The sequence below is a fragment of the Dreissena polymorpha genome, chromosome 6, assembly GCF_020536995.1.
Source record: "Dreissena polymorpha isolate Duluth1 chromosome 6, UMN_Dpol_1.0, whole genome shotgun sequence".
Lineage (NCBI taxonomy): Eukaryota > Metazoa > Mollusca > Bivalvia > Myida > Dreissenidae > Dreissena > Dreissena polymorpha.
This window is the reverse complement of record NC_068360.1, coordinates 8689491-8699432: the sequence shown is the minus strand read 5'-3', so window position 1 is coordinate 8699432 and position 9942 is coordinate 8689491.

The following is a 9942-nucleotide window of genomic DNA, read 5'->3' as shown; positions in this document are numbered from 1 at the left end:
AAATTATCAGTACGTATATTATTTCGGTGAAGTTTTATCTAACGCATTGGAATTTTGCGGATTAAGTGCATATTTTTGTTTTCGCCCTCCAGATCCATTTACTTAGGGTTTTATTGCTTTTTATGCCCCCGGATTGAATGATCGGGGGTATATTGTTTTTGGCCTGTCTGTCTGTCATTCTGTTCCGAAACTTAACCTTGGTCATAACGTTTGCAATATTGAAGATAGCAACTTGATATTTGGCATGCATGTGTATCTCATGGTGCTGAACATTTTGAGTGGTGAAACGTCAAGGTCAAGGTCATCCTTCAATGTCAAATGTCAAATATATGGCTTCAAAGCGCAGTAGGAGGCATTGTGTTTCACAAACACACCTCTTAATGATTATAAAAAGGACATTGTATAATTTTAATTAGCCCATTCAACAATTCGAAAAAATATTAACTGCAACATTGAATGACAAACATGCAAACTCCTGATTGTCAATGGCAGGAAAAATATGGACTTCATCAACGTTCAATCGCGAAACAAGCAAAGCAGATTTCCGTTATTGTGATGGAATGAGTATATTTTGTCTTAATCATATTAAGTGATACTAAACCCTTACACGAAAACACCTTCAAAAATTATTCTGTGCCGGAATGTTTTCACTAAGGTATAATATTAAGTAGCTAAACAAAAACGATCATGAACACAATAGTTATTATAATTATATTTCTTTGTCATGTTTTTAGAGACGCATATGGACCATTGATAACGTCTGGAAGAGTGTGTCCAGTATAGCAAGTCGATGCATATCTAGCGTAGATGATGACGAAACAAGTGACCAAATATCATCAGCGTTAATACGCACATCATTGAAGGTGAGAATCTTATAATAAACACATAGTTAGACAAAACGTTGCCACAACTCGCAATATTTAATATTTAAAACTATTTTTTTGTGCGGATTTGAACGCTTGAAATAATAGTTGGAAACATATATAATTACGCGGTTGGGTGTTGTTTACGCATTTCACGTATTGGTAGTATTTTAAACTCACATGAGCACGAAGAATGATAAGTTATTGTGGTCAGTCTATGTCCGTCATAGTGCGAAGTGTGTCGTATAGATGTCGTATGTCCTGAACTTATAGCTTTGTATTGCTCATGAGGTCACACAAGTCATCCAAGTTTTATAAAAGTTGATCAAAATAGTTATCTCAACAATTTCTTGGATTAATTTGATTCATGATAACGTGCGTCAAAAACAAGGTCTGTTAGTTTAATCTTATAAAAACATTGTTACAATTCTAGTAGCCTCAATTATCACACCATCTTTATGAATCGTACTGCGGCATTATGTTGACCATATTAAGGCCGAGTTCGAGCCTGGGTAACGTGCATCCAAAAGCACTTCTCAATGTCAAATTTAAAATCAAAACATAATGCAACTTCAGAGGCCACGTGTATGAAGTAATATTGATCAAATTTAGTCAGAATATTAATCATGACACTACCTAGGTCGCGTTAAACTCTGGTTCGTCAAAAAAATCTTATTAACGAGCTTCCAAAAACTAGGTCACCAAGTAAATCTTGAAAAAAAAACGTGTTACCAGTTTCGAAGTCACCTTCATGACACAATCTTGATTACAATTGGTTTGAATAGTTATGTTGATAATATCTAAGTCTAGTTTGAATCTACGCCCAATACCTAAGTCACCTGGTAAAATATTAACAAAAACGTGTTACAACTATACAAGTACCACTTTCAATTTAGTATTTTTGCAACATAGTTAGAGTTTTTATCTTGAAAATATCTAGTCCGTTTTTTAATGTGAGTCTACTTGCTAAGTTTACTTGGGCCACAAAATAAATCAATAGGTCAAGTATTCGACAATGTGGATGCCTTGAACACATGCAAGCGCTTTAGGGCCAGTATAAACCTCTTGATAAAATGTACTTGTTCCGTACGTACATTAATTATGATTTTCAGAAAGAAAAAAAAACTCGTAAAAAATGTATTCTATAGTCTGCGTTCATCAATTATTGTGTATGTTTTAAACGTGTTTTCTTTCTTTCATTATATATATTGAGAAAATAAGATTTTTATTGCAATGAAAACACGTAGATTTATTGTTATCTGACTTTAATTACAGTCAATTTTAATCAAAGAATCAATACAAAAGTGGACGGTCCTGGATGACAATAACTGCGAAATATGTATCGTTAATGGACAATTGGAAACAGGTAAGTAATTGATTGCTATTGAGTTATCAATCAATGTCTTTGATACAAGTATGAAGCGTGTTTGGTGCTAATCTGTGAATTAATGTTAAATGTCTCTGGTTTTATTGTGCGTAATTTCAAGAAATTGGCATATATATTATAAATAAACAAGGTCGTGGACCAAAATATAGTTATGTGATTAAGATGGACCTCATGGGAAACCATATCGTTTGGCTAGTTATCGAACTTGATTTCCATTCTATTAGACATATCCGTGATATTTTGTGAAGAGTATGTTAGAAAAACCTGACACGGCAAATGTTTGCATTTATTATAAGCATGGACATAACTGTGACGTTCTTGTCGCGATTCGGTTGGTATTAAGAGTTTACCACAATTTTACGTCAACAAAAATTTCAATTAACATTTATGTAAAAACGACAAAAAATTACGAGTTACATCTCTCTTGTTTCCACTCTATAAGCTAATTTCATGACTCGATTTTTTTAACTTGGTCATAATATTTTTTCTTGACAATATCTACGTTAAGTTCAAATCTAGAACAAAAAGGTCAAAATCTTTATATTGACATTTACTATGCTGAGTTTGAATTTAGACCACGTGCGTCCAAACACTATGCCAACAGATCAAATCTTAGAAAAAGTGTGTAGCCTCTCTAAAAAGGCAACATGCATTATTCAATGTTGATTTAACTTTATCAGTGATATTTAACGTTGCACTACCTAGGTTTTATTTGAATCTAGGTCACGTACATTAAAAGGTTATAATGTCAAATTGTATGAAAACCTTGTAACCACTAAAGAGGTCACATTCATAAATAAATTGTTATTAAACTTGACCAGATTGTTAATCTTGACAATATATGGGCCGAGTACGAATCTAAGACACCTGCGTCCAAAAAAATGGTCATCGAGTCGTATCTAAGGAAAGCTGTATTATAACTCTAGAAGCAACATATATAACTCTTGACTCAATCTTGATGTTACGTTGTCATAATGTTAATTTGGGTAATATCTAGGACTACTTCGAAACTGGGTCACGTGTGTCCAAAACCTAGGTCAAATGTAAGAAAAAAATATTGTTACAAGGTCAAATTACGTAGAAACGGTGTTAAAACGATTTTGTTGACGAAAGCTAGGTCGAGCGCAAATATGGACTCCGTACGTTGCAAAACCGTCTGACTAGGTCACCTGGTCATATCGTGATTTTTAGCTCGGCTGAAAACCCGAGGTATTGTCATAGCCAGCTCGTCGTCCGACGTCAGGCGTCTGCCGTCTGCCGTCCGCGTCGTGCTTAAACCTTAACATTGGCTCTAAAATCAAAGTGTTTCCACCTACTACTTTAAATCTTCATATGTAGCTGCACCTTGATGAGTTTTACACGCCACACCCATTTTTGGGTCACTAGGTCAAAGGTCAAGGTCACTGTGACCTCTGATATAAAACTTTAACATATGCTCTAAAATCAAAGTGCTTCCATATACAACTTTGAAACTTCATATATATATGCACCTTGATGAGTTCTACACGCCACACCCATTTTTGGGTCACTAGATCAAAGGTCAAGGTCACTGTGACCTCTAATATAAAATTATAACATAGGCTATAAATTCAAAGTGCTTCCACTTACAACTTTGAAACTTCATATGTAGATGCTCCTTGATGAGTTCTACACGTCATAACCATTTTTGGGTCACTAGGTCAAAGGTCTGCCTGAAATAAAAACAAAAAACTTGCTTTAAAATAAAAGTATTCTTTCAAGAGATGCCTAATCTCTCAGATGAGTTCTTCTCGCCACTTACCTTTGTTCCTTTTCTTCTGACAAGCTTTTATTTATTCAAAACTGCACCCACAGCCGAGCGTTGGCACCCGCTATGCGTTGCTCTTGTTGTTTCTTTTTAACTCTAGAGGCAAAAGTCAATCTTGAAGAAACTTGATCAAAATGTGTATTTTAATAAAATCTAGGTCCAGTTTGAATTTTAATCATGTGCGTCACAAAAACACTCGAAAAACAGGTCAAATCTTAGAAAAAGTGTGTAGCCTCTCTAAAAAGGCAACATGCATTATTCAATGTTGATTAAACTTTATCAGTGCTATTTAACTTTGCACTACCTAGGTTTTATTTGAATCTAGGTCACGTACATTAAAAGGTCATCATGTCAAATTATATGATAACCTTGTTACCACTAAAGAGGTCACATTCATAAATAAATTGTTATTAAACTTGACCAGATTGTTAATCTTGACAATATATGAGCCGAGTACGAATATAAGCCTGCGTCCAAAAAAAATGGTCATCGAGTCGTATCTAAGGAAAGCTGTATTATAACTCTAGAAGCAACATATATAACTCTTGACTCAATCTTGATGTTACGTTGTCATAATGTTAATTTGGGTAATATCTAGGACTACTTCGAAACTGGATCACGTGTGTCCAAAACCTAGGTCAAATGTAAGAAAAAAAATTGTTACAAGGTCAAATTACGTAGAAACGGTGTTAAAACGATTTTGTTGACGAAAGCTAGGTCGAGCGCAAATATGGACTCCGTACGTTTCAAAACCGTCTGACTAGGTCACCTGGTCAAATCGTAATTTTTAGCTCGGCTGTAAACCCGAGGTATTGTCATAACCATCTCGTCGTCCGACGTCAGGCGTCTGCCGTCTGCTGTCCGCGTCGTGCTCGAACCTTTACATTGACTCTAAAATCAAAGTGATTCCACCTACTACTTTAAATCTTCATATGTAGCTGCACCTTGATGAGTTTTACACGCCACACCCATTTTTGGGTCACTAGGTCAAAGGTCAAGGTCACTGTGATCTCTAATATAAAACTTTAACATAGGCTCTAAAATCAAAGTGCTTCCATATACACATTTGAAACTTCATATATATATATGGACCTTGATGAGTTCTACACGCCACACCCATTTTTGGGTCACTGAATCAAAGGTCAAGGTCACTGTGACCTCTAATATAAAAATTTAACATAGGCTCTAAATTCAAAGTGCTTCCACCTACAACTTTGAAACTTCATATGTAGATGCTCCTTGATGAGTTCTACACGCCATAACCATTTTCGGGTCACTAGGTCAAAGGTCTGCCTGAAATAAAAACAAATAACTGGCTTTAAAATAAAAGTATTCTTTCAAGAGATGCATAATCTCTCAGATGAGTTCTTCTCGCCACTTACCTTTGTTCCTTTTCTTCTGACAAGCTTTTATTTATTCAAAACTGCACCCACAGCCGAGCGTTGGCACCCGCTATGCGTTGCTCTTGTTGTTGTTTTTTTAACTCTAGAGGCAAAAGTCAGTCTTGATGAAACTTAATAAAAATGTGTATTTTAATAAAATCTAGGCCCAGTTTGAATCTTTATCATGTGCGTCAAAAAAACACTAGGAGAACAGGTCAAATCTATCTCAGAACAGTCTTGTTACGACTATATATTTCATATATATTTCTGCGTGTTTATCTTGACAATGTCAATGTCGGATTCAAATCTGGGACATATTTTGCTAAGACTAGTTCACCATGTCAAATATTTGGAAAAACTTGCTTCGGCTCTAGATGCCTTATTAATGACTCAACATTACTGAAACTTAACCATAATGTATATTTTAACAATGTTTAACCTAAGTTGAAATATGGGTCGCTAGCGTTAAGAAACTGTATTATCACTTTGCGGGCAACAATTATGACTCAAGCTTGATAAAAGTTGGTCAGAATGTTTATCTTGACAATATCTAGGCCCAGATTGAATCTGGGTCATATGCGTATTTACTAGTTACCGGTAAAAAACAAACACAACATGTTACTTCATAAGGCCACAATTATGACTCAGTATTGATGAAACTTTGTAAGAATATTTGCCATAACAAATTTAAAGGCCCTGTTTGATATTGGTTAAGCGTGATGAAAAACTAGATCAAATGGTCTAGTCTTCAACATTTGGTATCACAAAACTCATGTGAGCTCTTTTGGGCTATAATTACCGTCTTGTTATTGTAAAAAAAAGAGTTTTCTAAATTCTTGAGATAATTGCCCCGGGATAGATCCCCGTTTCTATTTTCATGGATTGTTGTATTGCTAACATGTTACAGTGTGCCGTCTGGCTCAAAGACACAGTTAAGCACCATAGTGTAGTAGTATGCCTCCCACTCCCTACTTAATTTGTTCCACACCAATTGTACATTGCACTCCTGGGGTAGCAACATAAACATCGTCTGAATATTTAGGGATTTTGTCTAGATAAAGACCTTATAAATAAAACTAAACCGGCAATTATTAACATGTTTTAAGATACAAATCCATCTTAAGTAAATTAAAACAGGAATTAGCACGTTCTATTTTGAACCGGCTTTGAACAGTAGTGTAAAATTTGTACACAAAGAACGATGTAATTTGTATAAAATCATTTGATTTTTTATTATTTTGTATGCTTTTGTTTTCATTTTAAACATTTATCATTGTTGAAACAAGCTTTAATAATATATTGCGTCGACAACTTTAAAATGATCCAATATATCGAGGGCTTAGAGCAAAAACCTAGTATCTCTACTTGTACAAAGTTTTCAGGAAAAGCAAAAAACATGTTATTTTTGTTGATATCTTTATTTTGGTTACATAACTTGACAGTAAGATTATACAATATATAGTTTATCATGTAATTTAAGATTGATGATAATATGTTATTAAATCATACTTAAAAAGGCAAAAATTGTTTGTGCACCAACACTTTGAAATAAAAGGGCTTTTAGTGATTGAGCAAAAACATGGTATCTTGACATCCATGATTTTTGCTGGAAGCATTCCCAGTACACAAAGAGAAAAGGCATCCTGCAACAATAGTGTATCTTCATCTGCAGCATTTGTGCACAAATCAAAGCCATTTGTTTCTATGCTTTGTATTGTGCATCAACCCTTTATATGGAAATACAGGTCTATAGTTCGAATGGAACCTAGCAAAAATGCAAATGCATAAGATAAAAATGGTGTATTGTGATATACAAGTCCGAACATAAGGAAGTGTACAAGCACATGTATAATGTAAATACAGTATTTTCACTGTGAAGGCATTTTTGTTTCAATTTTATCCTTGAATTTTATTGGAGCAGATCAATCATCATCTATTGAAATGTCACTTTCTTGAATGTCCGGGTCTGGAAGTATATCCTTCGCAGATTGGCTGGTTGGTAATGTTCGATAATATTCATGAAATTCTTTTGGAATGATTCCATTTTTGCAGAGTGTTACTAAATCCTTTTTTTTCGCACAAGTTATTGGTAATTTTGATGTGTACTTCTTCGGTAAGTATTTCAGTACTGTTTGGTTCTGAGGTAGAAGTAGAATTCTTTCAAAATCCTTATCATTAAAATCGTACTTGAAAAGACATGCACCGGGATCAGTGGCAATAAACCGCATCCATTTCATGTGAGTCCAGTTAACTTTCACACCACTGTCTGTATTCACCGCTTTGAGATTTCTTGATTTCATATCAATAAAGTCAATGAAATCAGTGTAGCTGAGTGGAACAACATGGTATGGGTTGTGCCTTCTTGCCATGGTTATTACAGTATCCCACTGACTTGGAACATTAATCTGTGTCCTCTTCTTGGCAAACTCAATTGCAGCGTGCATACTGTCACACTCCATGTGTGTGTGTCCTGACTCAAAAAATTTGTGGTCAATACATTTGATATTTCCAATTCGATTCACTGCATACAGAAAACTTGAAGCCATGATTTGATTCCTGTTTTGGCCTGTACATGCGTCCGAATATAGTATCACTTGTTCAGTTGTGCTGGGAAGACTTTTGAGGTAAAGGTGTATACATGTCGCGATTTCACTAGAACCTCTTTTGCCATTTACTTCTGACCAAACAAAACAAGAACCATCACCATTGCCGAGATTGTATACAGAAAGATTATAGCAACATAACTTGCGCATATAATACATTACACTGACTAAACTGCATGGGGTATAAAGAACCGATTGTAAGTCAAAAGTGCATGCATGGATTTTGCTATCTCCTTTTGCTAATTCCTTGTCCTTGGCCTTTTCTTCCCTTGCCTTTATCTTTCGCTGCTGGTGTAGATTGAATTCGTCTTTCTTTTTTTCATTAAGACACCATCGTGGTCAGCTGTGTAATACTTTGAACATAAAGTACACTGATCTTTTTTGGAACATGGAAAGATAAATTAAATTCTTCATTAAAAACACGTCAATACATGGATAATTTAACAGGCTGTTGCTCTTCTTTTGTACATTTTTCTTTGTACAATTCGTACATTTTTGGAACAGTTAGTGATGTTTCCAGGTATTGTCGTTTGGAATCTTGTCTTGTGTAATGCCCTTCAACAGTGGGAAAAGACTTAATGTGACTTCGAACACCGTTTAGCATTGCATCACTGATTCTATTAGCAGATGGGCCTTTACCACGTCTTTCCTTTCCCTAGAAGTGTCCTGCAACTTTATTTTCTAAAGCATGAACAACAAAGGCGTCACCTACAGCCAATGTTCGTAAGAAAAATCTTTTGCAAACTCTAATAATGTTTCTGCCAATTTCAAAACTGTAATTCCTAGTTACTTGTTTCCTCTTTGATATTTTGTGTTCATGTTCGTCAAGCAATGTTTTTGTATTCGTTTGTTGAACTCTTGAACATACAAAATACTTTTGTCGTTCATATGATTCAAGTGCCCAACATGAAGTAAATATTGCTATTCGGTCTTCCTCTGTGCACTTTTGGTTACATTTGTATCTACACTTGGAGCAGTTGCAGGGTTTAATAGACTTCTTGGGCATAATTTTACCAGTTGCAGATGTGTATTCCTGTCCACTTAATTTAAGTCTTTTTCGAACATTCCTTTACCAGTTTTCTGAAGTTGCCTTTCTTTTCTGCATAGTTTTTTCTTTGGAGGTGTTAAGAATTTCGCCTTTTTCCGTAGGGTCCTGATAGATGTTTGTGATGCTGGTATTGGAGTAGCAATTTAAATATGCTCATGTTCATTTCCATGAGCCGATGCAGCTGTATTTTCAAAATTAGTCTGAGTAGCACCATTGCTGGTGGTCGCAATCGGTCCACATGCGTCATAGTGTTCAAGAACATTATTGCCGATATGTACGCAATAATAATAGATGCAGAAGCAAGACAAGGGACAAATGAAGGCTGTACAACTATAACAGGTTGTTCAGGTTTGCTGGTGTAAATATTCACTGTGAAACCAGTATGATTTGCGAGTGCAAGAGGAAGAAGTCGGCCACTTTACTGGACCAATATCCTTCTTGTTTCAAGCTTTCAACTTCTTGCAAATAATTTGTAACAAATGACTCTTCGTCTACGGGGGAAAATTTGTTCAAGAGAAAGCCAACATATTCTTCTGCGTATTTTGCTAAATGATCACACAGAGCATGACGAAGCTCCTGACTTGTGCCCGTGATTTTACCTGAATGAAGTGCAGCATCAAAAAAGCAGTTTCCATGTCTCGGCATTGCACATCTTGTAAACCCATGGGCAAAAAGAATTTGATCAATCCGTCCTTCATTTGCTTTGATATTTGCACATTGAACCAACGATTGAATAGCACTAGTATTCTTTACGTTATGCAATTCCGATTGAAGATGGGTTTTTTGTTGTTTTATTTGCTTCCGAGATGAGTGTTTTTGCTTTGTTTACACTTCTTGGACATTTCGTTTACATATCCTTCGATATTTTGTCTG